The 19,190-nt window shown below is 39.3% G+C and overlaps 1 protein-coding gene across 1 annotated transcript in view; it reads right to left on the reverse strand.

Moving 5' to 3' along the window:
• The window catches only part of FAM13A (family with sequence similarity 13 member A), a 265,769-nt gene that overhangs the window by 76,059 nt on the left and 170,520 nt on the right, over positions 1 to 19,190 (reverse strand).

Below are 19,190 nucleotides of genomic sequence, written 5' to 3' on the forward strand. Positions count from 1 at the left end.
CCAACTGTTTCAACAAGTGTTAACAACACACTGTTAAGTGTGAGCCACTTCAGGAATGATGCCCTAGCAGCGAAAAGCACAGCAGTAAACACTTGTGTTCTTTGTAGTTACGGGAAGTATTAATGAGGGTAGATAACATGAAAGGACATAAATGAAATTATAAACATAGTTTAAGTTCCTCAAACAACACAGATGTAATAGGAAGCTTCACATAAAAGTATTTAATTAAGAAATGTAAAACATGTACTACAATAAAACATTTTTCCTTTCTTTAACATGTTTTTTCCTTCTGATAAAGGGCCTCAAACAGTCTCTCCCTTTTACTGTCTACTGAAGTGGACTTTGAACATTTTTGACTATTTACTCGCATAAAATTTGCTTTTAAGCAGCCACTTAGTCAATATATGACTAAGTATCCGTCTATGTTTTATTATGTGCATTATTAAACAGACAAAAGTAGAAATGTAAATTATTAGATAAAATTAAGAAGAAGCTCTAGTAATTTCCTCTTGTGCGGGTGGGGTACACCACAAGCATCACTAATGAAAAGAGAAAAGTTTGCTTTAGTTGGTAATATTACCCTGGCAATCACCAAAAATCTTATTACAAGTGATAGTGTAACACACACATACATCTGTCCTGGAAGTAGGAAAGGTCTTAATTTAGTTGGAAGGAGGAAGATGAAATATGACACACTATTTTTCATTCTCTCATGATTTTGGTTACCAATTTCAGTATCACTTAGCTACTCTCATGTTTATGTTGCCAAAGATTTTAAAGTTTCTAAGTGACTGTGCCATTCTTCCCAAGTGAAGGGTAAGTGATAGATCAACTTTATTACTGACTCTAATGTTGATGGGCTGAGGACAAAGCTTGGAGAGTTAGAGGCGATGACACCTGGGAAACGTCCAGGTGTCTTGGGAAGAAACCACCTGGAGCAGCGCTCTTATGGGAGTGAGTACTGTAAGCCAAACTGATAGCTGATACATTTGACTTCAAAACAGCCCTTGAAAACACTTAACCAATCATAAAAATGTTAGAATTGGGTTTGCGCCCTAATCAATGATTCTGTGTCAAAAAGTATTAATTTTGACCAACACTATGCAAAAAGACTGCAACTAAAAACCATAATGATTATTATTACAGGGAAATTGCCTCCATGTGTTATCAAATGGGCACTGCATTACTTTTTTTTTCCTGAACTCTAACATGTAACAAATTATAATGCAAATTAACAAGGGTACTCTAGTGAACATTCAGTTAGCAATATGGTTGGTTTTCTTAGAATTCAGAAGCACTTTGGGGAGATGATGTAAATGGTGCAGGGATCTGAACACAACTGTTCATGTGCTTCAGCTAATACTGTGTGTGTGTTTGTGTGTGTGTGTGTGAGGGGGAGAGAGAGAGGGAGAGAGAGAGAGAGAAAATTTCTTTGTAGCCAACAGAGGCAATCAAAATCAAGCTTTTTTTCCTTTACACTTTCTCTCCCTCACACATTTATTCATCAGCCAGGTATTATCAGGTGCTTGACATTATATCTCATGTAAATCCTCAACAAAACCCTCCCTGGTCCTTGCCCCTCACTTGAGAACAGCACACTCAGAGCAGGCACATAACTTCTCCAGGTCACACAGCTAGTGATGTGCAAATGACTGTATTCTGTGTCCACTTTTGTTGCTTACTGCCTTGCCTTCGATTTTAACTTATCAAAATTTGATGGGATGACTAACCCCCATTCCAGCAGCCCTTAACAAGCTCTTGTGGACTTTATAAGCTCCCTGGCATTCTTCTGAATATAACAACTCTACATCGACCTTAGTCAAAATCCACTCACAATGCATTATGCCTGATAGCACGTATAAGGTGATTAATTTATTAAAATGTACTGGCAGCGTGTCAAGAATGTCTCTTGACAGAAACACGAGGTTTTAATCATGAGCAAATATTTTTCAGGCTGCATCTGCACAAAGTAAACTTATCAATGAAAGACAAAATCAGATATTCTTGATTTGGATGTGTCCCTGAATTTCGAGCAGTTCTAAGTGTTCCAAGAAAGAAAATGTAGGCACTACAGTTTAAACAAAACGAAACAGACCCAGTATTAGATTTACTTAGTCAGTAGCAGTCAATAGGGCATCAACCCATGTCCAGTGCCCAAGAACAACAGTAACATTTGAAAAGAAAATGAGGATAATTAATTTTGATAGTTAATTAGCTTATTCCTTTTTTCCCTTTCATAAAAGTACCCTTGCATAGGGTTTAGTAACGTAATCTTGACAATGGTATAAATCCTGCAACAGCTAAAGAACTGACTTCAAATTAATTAAGTCAGTTAATTCTAAAAATCAATTTTATGCACTGATTTTTAAACGGAATTTTCAGAAAAAATGGCCAAGGACAGTGAAAATAAACTTTTCCACAAAATGTACACATCAGAATGCAAAACACTTGAAAAGATCACCGTTTCTACACCTGTGCAAAATGAATACTGTATTACTATCACATGCCCCCACTTATTTATAGAGCTTATTTATGCCTGTTCCTAGTTTTATGTCAATTTCAGGCATGTCCAATGATATTAAATGAGTCATAATTTTTTGCCAAAGTTTGAAATAGAGAACTCAGATTCACTTTCAATTTTTAAAAATAAGCACATGTACTGGGAATGAAAAGGGGAGTGTGTGTCACGAAACGAAGCCAATGACAAACTGTAACAACTTGGAATTTGTTCAATTTCCTCCTTGGTTACTAGTATAAACCCATGTTTTAATTATTTCCTGTTTGCTGACTATGAATAATTGCCAAGCTTAAGCAGCCAATTAATCTTTTTTTTTTTTCACAAAAAAAAATCAAGTACATGGAGTGATTTGGGCAATCACTTCATGTATGTCAGGCCATAGGGTGCTTAAGGTCTCCAGACACATGATGTTATAGTCTCTCAAAACAGCTGCCTGTGGGAAGAACATTTATCAAATAGACTCAGGTGACAGTCCAAATCTAAGGAGCTATAACTGAGAAGGGCAATAACAAAGACATGAGGGTTTGGGGGGGAGAAGCACCATCTAACTTATTTCTTTATGTGGATCAACATTGGCGAATGCACAGAAATGAATGACCCCCTCCAGACTTACAGTCTCTTTATGAGCTGCACTCATTCCTAAACTAAGGCCACAGAATGCAATGCCTACTAATTTAATTACAGAGCAAGCTAACTAGAATTGTGAACAGCATGGCATTTTCTCTGTCTAAGAAAAATCAAATATGGCTGGGAAAATTCCCAGAGTGAGGGATTCAGAATGGACCCTCAATTACTGGATCAAACCACCATACCATTCAATTCCCTTTTGAACTCTCCTGATAAATGTTCCAATTAGTACAACTTTCTAATTGGTTAATGTGGCTGGCTACCCTCAAAATTAACATAATCTGCATATTTAGCTATACACTTTAACTACATTTTCAAGTGATTTGAGCTAGAAGAAACAGTTGGTAAGTATTCCCTGAGTACTGAAAAGTACAGAAAAATGGGTAAATGCTAAGGATTAGGTTTCATTCATTGATAAAACTAAAGAACCATCTACTGGGGCCTAAAAAAAAAAAAACAAAGAGCAAAGGGGAGAGAGGAAGTGAGGGACACGTGAAAGGACAAAATTGTAAGTATTAAGTAAACACTGTTTCTGGAATTCAGGTTTCCCGCTCATGTTGCAACAGAAAGTGCTAAGTGGAAGAATTTTCTTAGAGAATGATTAGGTGAGTGAAATTAGCATGTTTTCTTTCCTTCCTTCCTCTGCAAAACATAAGGTGCCACACTTGAGCATTTTTGATTTATCCACAGTCTCAGGCATTGACATATATTACCCTCCATTTATAGCATTTCTGTGCATCCATCTGAGGTGTGATGTAGCAGCTGATGTTCTGCAGCTTAGATTTTTGGTTCGGCCCCACTCAGGAATATTGCAAAAAAACAATCACCCTCTTCCTTTTGGAAAACAAATGTAAACGTGTGCAGATCAGCTCATAGCTAAGTGCCTGGAGTGTAATTTGGGGGGGATATTTTTGTAGATGTATGTATACTTCTTTATTGTAAACCCAAGCAGCTTTGTTTATAGTCTTGTTATTTGCATGTTGTAACTAAGAATGCAACACCTAGCCAGTAGAAATGAAAACAAATTACTGACATTTAGGAGCAAACAGATTTTCCTGACCAATGGGTAAATGCAAAGAGCTGAAGCTGTCAATGTTTGCAGGACAAGAAATTTTAGCCAACGTGAAGAGGTATTGTTTTGGAAGCAAAACAAACAAAACAAAAAGACTTGCAAAAATGTAGAACCCTTCTCCCCAGTAAGACAGGAAAATATTTCTACCATTTTCTTAATTGCTTAGTAGAAATCTGAAATATATTGTTATGGGCTGAACTGTATCCCCTTGAAAAGATGTGTTGAAGCCCTAACCTCTAGAAACTCAGAATGTGACCTTATTTGAAAACATGGTCCTGACTGAGGTGACCAAGTTAACATGACACCACTGGAGTGGGCCCTAATTCAGTATTACCAGCACCCTAATAAAAAGGGGAAACTGGGAGTGAGATGAACACACAGGGGGAACACCACATACAGACTGGAGTTGTGCTGCCCGAGCCAAGGAACTACCGGATGTCGAGGAGAGAGACCTGGAACAACTCGTTCTCCAGTGTCCTTAGAGGGAGCACAGCCCCGCCAACATGTTACTTTGGGACCTCTGGCCCCGAGAACGCTGAGACCATACGTCTCTGCACCATGAACCAATGTCCTTCAATCTTTTAGCAAATTGCAAAGCCAAGTCATTGAAGAGAGAAACTCCCAGTGCCTTTCATCAGTAACTAACACAGGATCTGGCTGGGGTCAGTGGGCTGCCCTGTTTGTGGTACTTTATTACAGCCGTGCTAGGAAACACATACAATTACTAAAAAAAAAATTTTTTTTTCCATATCCAGAATTAAGAACCTGCTTAACAAAAGTATCTCCATCTCACAAAAAGGTTGTGCTCTGAAAGTTCATTTGTAGGGACGCTAAGACTAGAATCCACTTTCCATACTGACATGGGGTTTTCATTTCCAGGCCTGTACTAACCTCTCATTCAAATAAACTATTCTCAATAAGCAGCCCAGATACAGTGTTCGGGGAAATTTCAGGTCACGATCCAGTTAGGAACACATTTTACACCATGGTAGTATACAGACACATAAGAGGGACAAAAACGTCATGAAAGTACTCTGACTTTGGATATTTTCTATTTTGTTACACTTCACTTACATAAAATTAAATGAAATACTGGTCACAACCTGCTCGATTGGTTTTATGACCCACAGGTGAAAAACGCTTGCTTGATGTGTAATCAATACCCAATGAATGCTGCTGAGTTAAGATCTATGTTCTCATAGAACAGAGAGAAACCACTCCTTCCCTCTTTACCTCACTGCCAGAATCAGCTGTGGGCCAAAGAAGTACAGAGAAAATCAGAGAGGAAGCGGGTCCAGATATGCCCAGTAGTGGGCATGAGAAATGTCGTTCTAGAAGCTCATGGGAGCTGACAGAGAATCTCCAGGTCTCTGTAAAACATCCTTGACCTGCTTGTCCCACAGGATGGTGTCAAGGAGGAAACTCAGGGACACATGGTCTCTTCTGATTCCTCTGTACTTAATGACCGTGGCATTGTTTGTAACCTACATTCTGTCTTTTTCATTCAAAGAACTTTTATACTTGGAGGGAACTCGGAAGCATCTCATTCTATTTCAATCTCTCTACCCAGCTAGTTCCAGCTGATGAACACCTTTCTGTCTCTGGGAGATTAGAGGGGGCGAGGGTACTTGCTTGTCAGGGAAGAGGAGTAAAGGTTTTAAGCAGGGAGGGGCGGGGTTGCTTTAGCATCTGTCTCTCTTGCATCTCTCCCTACAGTGAGAGGGTCAAAAGTGAACCAGGACTGCCTGTGGACTGGTCGACACAGCTTAGAGTCTCATGCTGCACATTACAGGGGATCCTGGCTGGGGATGTGTTTAGAAGTCACAAGACAGAATTCTTATTCCTGTTGTAATACTAAAGTTGCATTAACAAGCCAACTGCTCTCAAAGAAGTTTACCCCTTACTCCGACATGGGATCAGTTATGGAGCTGCAATGATTCTATCTCAGAAAGATACAAGTTTTCTGAATCTCATCCTTCCTTTCCATTTCTACTGTCTTTGTCTTTCATAGGGGCAATACTCTCTGTTTCCCTGCCACCCAGACCAGTTTATCCTTGATTCTCCCACAAGATTTGTCCTCCTAACCTAACAGCCTCTCCAGCTTCCCCTTTTGTCTTTGGGGTAAAATCCAGATGTCTAAACCTGGCACACACGAGTCCTCCTGATCTCAGGGCAGCATGTCTCTGTAGACCTCTCACTGCACTTTCATAACTCTGTTTGTACATGCTGTTCCCTCTCTCTCTCTTAAATATTTCCTCCATCTCTCTCCGCCTGGTAAATACTTCATCTCTCAGCTCAAATGTCATCTAATCTGGGAAGCCATCTCTATCACCCTGGAGAGGGAGCTCCAGACTCCGAGAGGCTCTGTTCACAGCCATGAGCCAGCGCTCAGCACAAGACACTAAAATTCCTGAGTCCAGACGCTGGCTCAGCCTCCTGGATCTGTCTTTATCTTTGTCCCACCAGCAGCAAGCAAGGTTCCTAGAATAGTCTGGGTGCTCAGTGAGTGGCTGTTGAATAAAATCAGCATCATCAAGACCATGCTGAGTGCTAACACTACCATTTGATTAAATATTTTGAGAATTTAAATTGTTTATAATTTGTAAAATTAATTTTGCCAGCTAAGAAGCTCTCAGATATCTGTATGCTGATTATGTTCATTTATCTCATTCCCTTCCATTCAAAACTTCACGGAATTGCAACTGTGCCATGGGTTTTCCCCCACCCTTCCTTAGAAAATTTATTTTCTCCAGCGGCATAGTCAGAGGCGGGAGTTCCGCCACTGCGCCAGTAATGTAAACACTGTACTTTCTGCGGTGTACAGTGAACCCAGGAAAGGATATGCCCAGGCAAGGCAGTGTTTGAACATGGCCCTGCCACACACTGGATCTGTTTGTTCTAGCTTGAGAGCAGGAAAAGAAAATTATTTCACTTCATTGGAAACCCAAAGGTTTGTGTGGGGCTTAAAGAAATGTTTGGTTTAGTCACAAAACTATTTTCAAGGCAGCCGGAAGCTTTCATTTGTCTTTGAGGTTCTTGTTCAGAAAAGTGATGTTTATCATTATTATAGACATGGAAAGACTGCCTTAGGGAGGTAGTAATTCAGAATGTAAAAATACAGTAACTTTCTTTTGGGGGGTGTTGGTATCAGTGGATAAGAGAATATTTTTAGAACATTAATAAATAAGTTAACATGTTTTCTAATCTTCAGTTACTGCAACAAGATCAAAAGAATATGGGGATACCCGCAGAAGGGAAGAAGGAAACAGTAAACTGTTTCTACTAACTTCTTTCAATAATTACTTTTATCATAACATTCTTAAGAGCTTGTTAAAATAGATATATAATTTCCCAAATTGTTAACTAATTCTGAATGTGGATTTCCTGAGGCAGACAAAACTGCAGGAAGCCATGCAAATTATCTCATTTTCTTCCCGCTAGCAAGCCCTCCCTCTGACAGAAGACTCTGCACAGAAAGATGAGTCAAGGATCTGTTTCTACACTGTCACGATTTTCCTTTTTTTTTTTTTCGTTTACCACATTTGTCCCCACTATTTCCCACTAACATGTCTTTTTTATCCAAGAAATAAAGACCTCCCAAAGGTCCCACCTCCAAATACCACCACACTGGGGATTAGAGACTCAACAACTGAATTTGTAGGGGGGACAGACATTCAGCCCACAGTAAGGCATGACAGCTACAGAATGCAGGGCTTCTTTTGGGGTTATGAAAATACTCTAAAACTGATGGCAGTGTTGGTTGCATAACGTTGTGAATATACTAAAAGTCACTGAATTGTATACGCTAAGTAGGTGAACTGCATGGTATGTGAGTTACATCTCAGTACGGCTATTACCAAAGAAGTCATTTCTGGCTTTTCTTAAGGGAAGAATACATAGAGCTTTGAAGAGGTTTTATATAGTATAAACCAATTCTTTGGCAATTCATTCTGATAATCACACAGATACGTAAGTATCATAGGAAAAAACAGGGTAAAAAGTTTTGAGAGTTTCAAGAAATTTGATTCTATGGTGTTTTCAGTGGCATTTCCCACAAATCATGCTTTAGGTCACTTTCTATAATTCATCCAATGAAATTCAATGCAGTGATAGAGCCTTATCTTAACTGTGTTAAGCACTCCTACTTCTAGGAATTGAAAGATACTGCCAGTGTAAGAATAAACAAAAGAAAAGCAAACTGCTATTACTCATGACATTTGAATAGTTTCATCATTTACAAAAACTACCATGTTCTTTTAACTATAAAATTTTCCCTGTAAGTAAATATGTTGGGTATTATCATCCCATTTTATAGATAAGGAAAACAACCTGCCCAAATTCACACAGCTACTTGGCTGTCAGTGTCTGGATATGCTTTTTTTTTTTTTTAATTGAAGTATAGTCAGTTTACAACATTGTGTTAATTTCTGGTGTACAGCATAGTGATTTGGATGTTTTTTGATGGCAAGTTTACTATCTTTCCATTGCTTTCCCCACTGTTTTGTGTTGATTCCCTAACATCTCTACTATTTTCAATGGTTTAGAGAGGGTGATATCTGTAAAATTTAAGAATATCCTCACCTTAGTGCATACCAGCTTCTTTACTGAAATAATCAGCACACCTTTAAGCTCCAGAGGCACTGCAATCATCACGTGAGACAGGGGCCCACCGAGATCTTACTTGTTCTCACCAAACATAGACCATATTGGTGATGAAGTCAGCCACTCAAACCCAGAAGGGTTAACCCAGACTTGAAGTGAGGCAGCTGTTAACTCAGTCAGGCTGTTTGCGGAGGGGGAGGGTGGGGAGCACAGGGGGTACCTTCAAAGTGCCAACAGGTTTGGAATAATTTGGGTTCACAGATAAATGAGCTGAAGGTGTCGCCACCACAAGCAGCAGAGGGCTCTCTAACACCACACAGACGATCCACAAGCAGAGCCATCATTACCTGGGTTGTTCCCTGCTCGACTCCCGTCTCATCCCCATGTTTCCAATGATTACTTGTTTGCAAAAGGATATTCTAAAGACCAGTAATTAGGAAGACTAGATGAATTCTGCTGGTAAGAAGTTTCAGTGAAATTTTCCCAGGCTGGATCACTAATACATGTTAATTAACCCTGTGCCATAAATCTTCCCAAAGAGCCATTATAATTTAGAATTATGATGTGTTTCACCATCATAATGTGCTAGATGAAGTAATGAAAAAGAGAGTTACAGACATTATTAATCTCATTTTCCCACTTTGATAAATAAACCAAGAGAAAAAATGACGCTAAACATGTGAAAGCAGATGCCAACGCACTAAAACCAGAGGAATCTAGAATAATCTTGAGTGCTCTTAACTTCACCTTCCATTATTAGCCCTTGTGGATATAAAATGAGTTAGTGACTATTTGAAAGCTAATCAAGCAAATCAAAATACTACTGTAAAGTTGAAAGTTCTGTCATAGACATATGAGTTAGTTAAGATTTAATTTTTCAGCCTATTGAAGTCTTTCTCTACATAAAATAGAGATCCTTACCCATGGATCCATAATGTCTAAGGAAAAATAATCCAATGGGCTATAAATCATGCAAAGAAACTAAAGAATAAGTAAAGCCTGGAATCTGATAAAAACATACTATCTCTCTAGTGACATAAGGTAAATTTAGAACCCGAGAAAAGAAAACTTTTATTTCAGTTCTTAATATAGTTTCTCTACTTATTTGTGACATTATTTTCTCTGGGGGAACTTTTCCAGTTGGCAAGAATACCCATACAATGCCACAGAGTGTGTTGAGTTTTATCATTAAACATAAAAATCACATGTAAATATTTTGGTATTTTTAAAAATAATTGGGCTAATTTAACCATCCCAATAGATATAATCATTAATTTGAGCCATTTGAAGTGAACTTTAAGAACTGAATTCTTCATTCTACAGAGGGTCACATTTTAAACATTCACCCTCTGTAGTTTTTTCCTAAAGATCATGGGTTTCTATATAGTCACTTCCATTCTGGAAAGTCTGCTAATTACATTAAGTAATAAACAGATAGCAAAATGCATTAAAGGGAACCAAAGTGTTTCATTTCATTCTTAGCCTTCAACCTCATCTGTTATTCTCATCTTAGTTACAGATTAGCAGTAAGAAATTTATCTTCTACCTACTTTCACATTATGCTAAGAAAGGCTAAAAAGTCACAATTGGAAATTATAAACTAAGTAGATGTTGGGGTACAAACGTGCCCTCTAATAAGATCAGATGCGTAAATGAGGTTAAATAAAACATAGGGTAACGTTATCCATGCAGGCATCTCTATTATTATGCTAATTATACTGTCCATCACTGCATTCACCACATGTATTGTAATTGTCTGGTAATGTGTCTGCATCCTCACTAGCATGTGACCTCTGTGAAGCAGTTTGCGTCTTCATTTCCTTAATATCACTGGTAGTACAGAGTGGTGTTCAGTCAGAAAGAAAACATATTAAAAAAACATTGTTAGTATACTTTGTTTTAATAGGTAACACCGACCATCTAGTAAATGAAAGCATCAGTTAAAAAGAAAGCACCTAGGATCCTGATATTAAACATGTTATTTGGGGTTGCTGAGCAGTAGAGTGGTAGAATCTTACATGTCCCTGCTGTCGAGGGCTTTCTGCAAGCGATAATCATTAACCATAGTTTAGATCAGTGTTTCTCTGAGTGTGTGCCCCATTTGTACCAGATTTGCTTTCCGGAAGCTTGTTAAAATGTTGACACTTTCCCTGTCACACCCAGATTCAGATTCAATAAGTCCAGGGAAGGAGGGCAGCAGGAAGGAGCTGATTTTAAAAATAAGCCCCCAGGTAATTTTCATGCTCCTGAAGTATGAGAAGTACTGGCCGCTCTGCTCAATATAGATGGCGAGCATGAGTTTCTTTAACTGGTATTCAAAGCTATCCTTTCACTCACCCACCTTTAATTCAGTTTCTAGCCCTTCAGTGCTGTTAAACAGAATGGAGCAAAGCCCTCATCCCATCAGCCTGCACGCAGACCACAGGGCTCTGCAACTTTCCTGCTCCGGGCAGGATAACGGTGGGGGTAGTTGGCCACGGTCATCTTTACCAGAGTCACAGAAATCCTCAGCTAAAGATACTGAACTGGGACTGGAAGAGCAATCTTATAGAGAAACAAGAAAGTTTTCTGCGTAAGCACTTAAATTCACAAGAGATACTTAACGAAGAGAACCACACAAACCTAGCCCTTGCCTTCCAGAGGTTTATAATCAAAGGCAGGCACGGGCCAGAAGTGAAGACTGCAGGGTCATCAATCAAATTACACTCTCAGGGATGGGGAAACACTGAAGGCACCCATCAGCATTCTTGAATACACAAATTATTCCTCTTATATAGGCTTATTGATAAGGACTCACAATGCAGAATAATTCTGGAGGAAATTATACTGATTCTATTTCGCTTTCATCAGTTTAACTCTGTAAACAATATTTTAGCAGTATAAAAATCTATTTTCTACTTAACAGTTATTATATTATTGAGCAGTTTATTACAGAGTGCAGTAACAGCTTACATGCTTATCTAGAAAGGACTTGCTTGAGACACTTAGGAACTGATATCAGAAAAAAATAAGTCCCCAACTTTAAAGCTGGAAACCAACTCAAGACTCCAAAAAAGGTACACCAGTGTTTAGTCTCTTGCAAGTTTCAAGCACATGGACCTTGCCACTGAATTAATACAGAAAGATTTCAGATCTATCCATAAATCACTTTCTGTTTCCTTGGGTTATTAATTTTAGAGAAGGAATTCTAGGGACAGCCCCTCAAGTTCCCATTACAGTGCACTTGTCATTACAGTGAAGGAAAAACAACCACAGTTTCATCTCACAGCGTCCATCTGTAGGAACCATTTTGCAAACAAACATTAAATTTTCATTTACCTTATTTTCACTGTTAAAACCTCAACATTCAGTGAAAGATTGGTGGCGTGGTTTTTAAAAACGAAACTCATTTTTGTCTAGGTTTTTCCAATCTTACAGGTAAACCATATTTACTATTTGGCTTTTAAAATCACTTTCACTAGTAAAGCCCTCTAGAGTTTTCTTCAAGGAAGCAGGTACATGGAATCAAATGCCACTGCATGTAAGGCAGCTGCAGTTGAAAGAGGATAATATGACTGGCAAAAGTAATTTTAAAAATAATCAAACATGACCATGGGCAACTCTGACTTCCTCCAAGCCTCAGCTTTCCTGTTGTGAAATGAGAGGACTGGACTCCGTCACCACCAAGGCGACTTCCAGCTTCAAAAGTCCAGGACACTTTATTCACTTATTAGTTCACCAGCAGTGTTCTTTTTAAGCCCTTTGCTTAAATTCACCTCTTTCTGCTTTGGTATAACTCCTCCACCCCACCCTCTGCAGTTTATGTTACAATCATTAAGGAGCAAGACAGAGCCTTGTGCTCCACCATTCTTACATAGTAATTTTCTTTAAAGGTGTCATTTGTGTAATAAATCTATCAAGAATTATTTATGGGGAAATAATACCCTTAATGTTTATGCCCACATATTAATAAAGTACTTATTGATGGAAAATTCTTGCCTAGATCTGAACTCCAGCAGAAAGGAGTCCTGAGATGGCATTTTTAAAAAGGTCCTCAGCCTACTGACATCCTTCAAAGTGAGCTTAGCGCTTACCACAGCCTCACAACATCGCTAAGAAGCTGACTCAGTTTTATTTTAAATCTGCTCAATATATTCTTCAGTTTCTGTTTTTCTTCAGATGTCAAAGCTACTTTCTTACATGTATTTTCATTCAAGGAAGGAAATAACTGAACAGACTCACCAAGTGAAAAAGATAAAAGTTGGGCATAAATGTCAGGAAAAGCAGCAACAGAATACATATTTCTGGTCTCAGGGAAGAACAGTTGTGTCCAATGGACTCTACACAGTTTGCAGCACATTACTGACAGATGCCAAGCAGCGGCAAAGTGATACGGTTTTATACCACTCAGAAAATAAAGAAAAGGACAAAACAGAACAAATGGGAAAGAATACTACCTTTGCAGAGGCATGATCTCACAAGCCATCCTTGCCTGTAAATTTGCAAGGAAATCCTCACAACTGTCCCTTCCGCGCCCAGTTGGGTCGCCTGTGTGGTGAACGGCTGCTGGCTTCTGGAGGCAACGGAGCCGGGCTTGGGGCGTGAGGCTGCACCTCACGGCTGGAGAAGCAACTTGCTCTGCAGTCAGCCAGCGTACTGCTGTTCTCAGCCTCCAAACTTCTTCCAGCAATGCTATTTGATCGCTGTCTCTCTACATTTACACTGCAGTCCACTTTGACCTTTGTTCCAGGGAAGCAGCTGAACCACCCAGCCAATCAGAGGAGCAACTGCCGCAGGGCTTAAAGGCGCTGGCTGCTGCTGCTTGCGCCGCCGCCGCCGCCGCCCCTCCTCCGGCTCCTCCGAGGGCTTGCCTAATTCTGGTAACTCGAAACTTTCCTCCCAGCCAGTCCACAGACAAACGTGTCAGTCTGGGGAAAGCAACCAATAACCGCAGCAAGAGCAAAGGGTCCCTTGCTTCCCAAGGTTACGGAGGCTGCCAACAAGGAAATCCATTTGTCGAGGAAAGACACTGCCTCTGAAACTAAGGGGTTTTGTGGCAGAAGGCAGAAGAATGGTATAAAACCACCCCCTTTCTTCCTTAAAAAAAAAAAAAAGTAAAAGAAAAGAAAAATCAAACCACTAGCGTTGGAAGGCGTGATACTTTTGCAGAAGGAAGGCATACTTCTGAGACCCCTGCCGTACCCATATTTCTTTCCTGCTGATGTTTGTTTACATTGCGGTGGTTACTAGTCACTGGTGACATCTCCCAAGGCACGTAGCTCCCATTTCTGGGGAGAACACACGTCCAAGACTGACTGTGTTCTCAAGGGACCAAAGTGGCTACTCCCATGGAAACTATTTCCACGTATTATTTCTGCATTTTATCCTTAGAAAATTGAATGTGTTTATTTATGTAGTCATTTTTCTCTAAGAACATCACCAGCCTATTTTGGTTGGTTATTTACTGATCTATTTTTAACAGGTAACACCAAATCAATTTCTCATAAGGTCTGCTAAATGCTTGTTAATTATCCAGCTTTCCCTTATAATTTCCTCTTCAGTGTAGAATACTAAAGTGTTATTTTAAGAACACATTTGTTAATCCATAGGTTTTATACACAGCAAGAACGGTAGAAATATATTTCAATAAGAATTCTTTCATAGTATGAGACTTGCTGAGAGTTACAACAAAGCCCAGAGCATTACTTTTAGTAGAAGAAAGGGCAGAAAGCCAGAGATTATGTTCACAAACAGAGGGGGCTTGTATGGCCAAAAGGTATCCTTCTCCCCTGTAGCTTCTCCCAGGTTTTTTTTTTTTAGCAGACTGTTCATAATTCTGAATTTAGAACACAAAGTCCTACTGGAAGCATCTACTGCCTTTGCTGTACCTGTTAATAAAAACACTTCACTGTCTGACTAAATCCTCTATCACATTTATAAAAATGAGTTAGTCATCCTGAAACTTATGTTCAAACATTGTGATGGACTATCAGTAACTTAAAATCAGCCTTTTAAAACAATGGAAGTTGACTTAAGTCCAGAACTTACTTTAATTGAAATTATCAGTATTGTCTTCGTTTTGATTCTACATTTGGAAATTCTAATCTGATTCTCCAGTAACAATAACTTAGTTCTATACATTTGCTTAGGTTTTTCATGTTTCAAAAATGCCTTCACATTTTGCTTAACACTTCGATTAACTTCTTGAGTTAGGAGATCACTATATTATATATCATAATCTCTATCTTACTGCTAAGTAAACTTGGTACTAGAAAATTAAGCAGTTTGTTCAAATTCACATGAAAAGTTAGTGGCAGAAAAGAAATTGGATTCAGAACTTCTGAGGTCCGCTCCAGAACTCTGCCATTCATCATAGCGCCTACTTTATTCTACGTGCATTTTTGAAATATCTCATATGATAACAAATATTTTTAGAAATAGTTAAAATTCAAATGACAGAAATAATATTTTGTCTTTTCTGATTTTATGATCACATCAATACTTTATGGCTAAAATAGACACAGGAGTTCAATAATAAAGGACCCAACACTACAAAAATACATTAAATTGAACTACAATTTACATTCAACATATCCTAGATGTAAAATACTGGTGAATAGGAGCATTCAAATTTTAACATCTGATTCCACATATATTTCCTGATAAATTAAGTCTTCCTATCAACATTTCTCTAACATGCCATATTACCAGGGAGATGTCAGCAGTTCTTTTTTAAAAACAGGCACATTCCTGGCTCTCCTCAGCATTCAGTTATTCCTAGAACAGGTTCACTAGCATCCTCCTCTGCTTCTTCACCCTTTATAAATCGTGCCAGCTGGGGGCTCTACTGCCAGACTGCTAAACACTGCAAAAGAAAGTCACAGAACCCTGGCCATGAGCTAGACTAAAAATTCATGCTATTAATCTTGGCATGAACCTCAATACCGTGTGGCAACCTTTGTAGTTGCCTTTGACTATTTTTCACTGCATTCCCACAGAAACTGTGGCCCATCTCCAGCGCCACAAATCTGCCTCTCTCAGTCACTAATTACCTTGTCTCCTGAATGTACTAAGAAAGTCAAGCTCATCAAGTAGGACTGAGTGCCTCTAATCTTCTTGGCTTTAAGAGTTGAAGTACACCCCCCGCCCCCTGCAAACACACACACACACACACACATCTTGCCTTATTTTTCTTGACTTCCTAGTCTATGAGAACGAACAAGTCCCTACTCATAGGACTCAAACCTCTTATCCATGTATTGGATCTCATCGTTTTCTCTCTCCTCTGGAAGAAGCCTGATCTCTCCCCTTTTCCCCCCACTCCAACACTTTTCCTAAGAAGTCCTCCCCTCCCCTCTGGTGACACAGCGCCATTTCCCTCTCCTCTCCACCAACAGGCTCCTTCAAAGCCCACCTCTGCTGCTCCCACATCCTCAGAAATTTCTCCTCCACCCCACACCAAGGGACTTCAAACGTCACCAGGTTTCTCAAACTGCTTTTAAGGCCACCGATGCTCTTTGGACCACTAAATCTAAATGCTCTGTCTCAGATCTCTTCCCACGCTTAACTTTTCAGAAACACCCACCTTCGATTTTCTGAAAGCCTTTGGCTCCCTGTGATCCTTCCTGGGGATTCTCCAAGTGTCCCTGATCACTCAGTCCTCCTTTTATTTCACCTGTCTTTCCTCCTCTCTTATGCCCTTCCTGCCTCACCTCCCAGCCCCACATCTTTCAATACGGGCATTTTATTAGGGCTTAATAAACTGCGCTCTGGAATTACGCTCCAAGGGACTGGATCCCGACTCTACCGCAGACAGGCTGTGTAAACTTGGACCAGCGGTTTAAAAGCTCTTAAGCTGCTCTGAGGAATAAATGAGATCATGCGTGTAAAACATGTAGAATAGTGCCTGGCAAATAAGTGCTCAATAATTAGTAATATTATCCCCCTAATCAACATGTTCAAAGCCGTATGTGATCTGATTCCTCCAATTCTCCTCCTCCTGGCCCCTCTTATTACTGACGACATTCTTCTCTTTATGAATCACATTCAAAGCATGAGTCATCTTTACTCCTCCCTTTCCTGAACCAAATCTGTTGACTGTCCTGTCAGGTCTGTTTCGTCAGTCCATTTGCCAATGTTTCGTCATTGGCAGCATCATGATAACCTTCAAAGTGATCTTTCTGCTTCCATTCACCCTTTCTCCAAAGCATCCATTTCACTATTAGAGTGAATTTCCTACTGTGATGGTGATCTGCTCACTCACTCCTCTTCTCAAAAGCTTCAGAAGCTCCCAACTACCTCTTCAATGAACCCCAATTCTTTTAATATAATGATGATGAAGACCCTCCACTGATGAACCCCAATTTACCCTTCTGGTTTAAGTCAACTGCTTAGATCTCCTAAGGAAACCACTCCAGAGGGACCTGGACACTGTCTTCAAATCTGCTCTGGGCTTCTCTACCCCAAACGTTTGATCGTACTGTTCCCTCTGTCTGGAATATTTTCCCACTCCATCTCCTCCTGGCAAAATGCTGTGCATACTCAGGTTTAGGCCAATGGAACAAGTCTTTTGCCCCTTTTAACTCATACAGTCCTTTGCATCTCTTATGATGTCTCTCCTTTTTTCCCCACATAGTTTTATTAGTATCTGAATCTACATATTATCTCCCTATTGGACTGTTAGCTCTCCAGGACAAAGCTTTATCTTCACTGGAGTCATTAAACAGAACACTCAGTATGGGCTGAATGAATGAACTGACAGATCAATCACTCTTCACCAGAGACTGATACATAGCTGCTTTGATTAGACTTTAACTTATCAAGAAATATTGCTACCTACTTTTTTAACATTTCCCCTTGTAGGCCTACACTTAAGATAAAGCAGACGCCTCCTATAGGTTCAAATGAAGGATAGTGATAACCAATACCTGACTAAAGAAAGAAACCGCCAGGGTTACACACTGATGTGCAATCACAGAGTTGTACAAAGTAAGGTTCTATCCAAAATTTTCCAAATCCTTTAAGCATTTTACATTATTTCTCCTCGGTTGTCTGTTTCCTTTTCTACACTTCAGCTGGCTTGCAGACTTCTAATTTTCTTACATAACTTCTTTAGCAGATTCCAAGTGTTTAGTAATAATGTGTGTTTGCACTTGTGCTATCAAGAGCAACAATTGCTCCAAAAATGATGTGGCTTCATTTGTTTTAATTTCAACATCAATTTGAAGCAACCGAAGAACCAAGAACATTTCGTGGCCACACTAATTTATTTTCATATACTGTTTTAACAGCAGATTGATTTGTTTCCTGAGACAAAATGATATATTAAAATAATTTCTCTCTTACAAGTTTGGTCATAAGGTGCTTCTCAGGCAAGGTTTCTTCCTCATATTTTTGTCAATCTTTAAAAACTGCACGAAGGAGCAATACCTCCCACAAGACACTCACATCGTATTCATAAATGGTGATGGCTCAATCTGATAGGGGTTTTCATAATTATGAAGCCAGGATTTTTAGGGAGTGTATAATTTAGATATTCTGGTATTGCTGCATGGGTCCTGATTAAACTTGCTCTCTGGCAATCTGTGTTAGAAAACGAGTGAATTTCAGGCCTCATCAGAGGATATCATTATCATCAACAAAAAATATCAAAAATAAGAGGAGGGGGAGAAGGAAGCGAAGCGGTGGAATATATAAGGCAACCAGACTTTACTGAGAGGCTAGGCTGTCTATATTCTAATAGATGTGGAAATGAAGCTAATTAACTTGAGCACTCAGCTCATAAGTGGTTGACATGAAGCCAGCATTGGAATGCCATAGCATCTCCATCGTACAAAAGCTTTTCGCGATTATGCAGTATCATACTTACTCACTGATAATGCACATTATCAATTGGCTTTAGGAAATAGAGAATCCTTTCTTTTGGTCTGAGGCTTATATTCAGATGACTGCATGTACAGTAAATAAGGCCTATACAGTCTTCTAATGGCTGTCTGAACCAAAGACATACTGTGGATAAGAACAAACCTCTTCTGCTGCTCTTAAGTTGTGTGTGTGTGTGTGTGTGTGTGTGTGTGTGTGTGTGTTGTGTAATGGGAGAAGCCAGTTGTAGCTGCAGTGGGGAAAGGAAGTGGTTTACACAGTGCAGAGGGAAAGAGGAAGAAAGAAAAAAAGATGGAAAATCAAAGTTTTAAATTGTATTCTTAATTGTATTCCTCTTACTAAGAAATTAACATATGGAAATGACAGGAAGACTGTCAGTTGTTTTTATGTAAAAGAAAAAAAACTCTATAGTATTTCTTAACTCAAAGAACGAGTATAAAACCTCATATAAGATTTATGTGAGGAAGCAAACCAGTGGCATTCAGAACAGGTTCATGCTCAGAGGAATAA

This window comes from Vicugna pacos, chromosome 2 (genome assembly GCF_048564905.1).
Source record: "Vicugna pacos chromosome 2, VicPac4, whole genome shotgun sequence".
Classification (NCBI taxonomy): Eukaryota; Metazoa; Chordata; class Mammalia; order Artiodactyla; family Camelidae; genus Vicugna; species Vicugna pacos.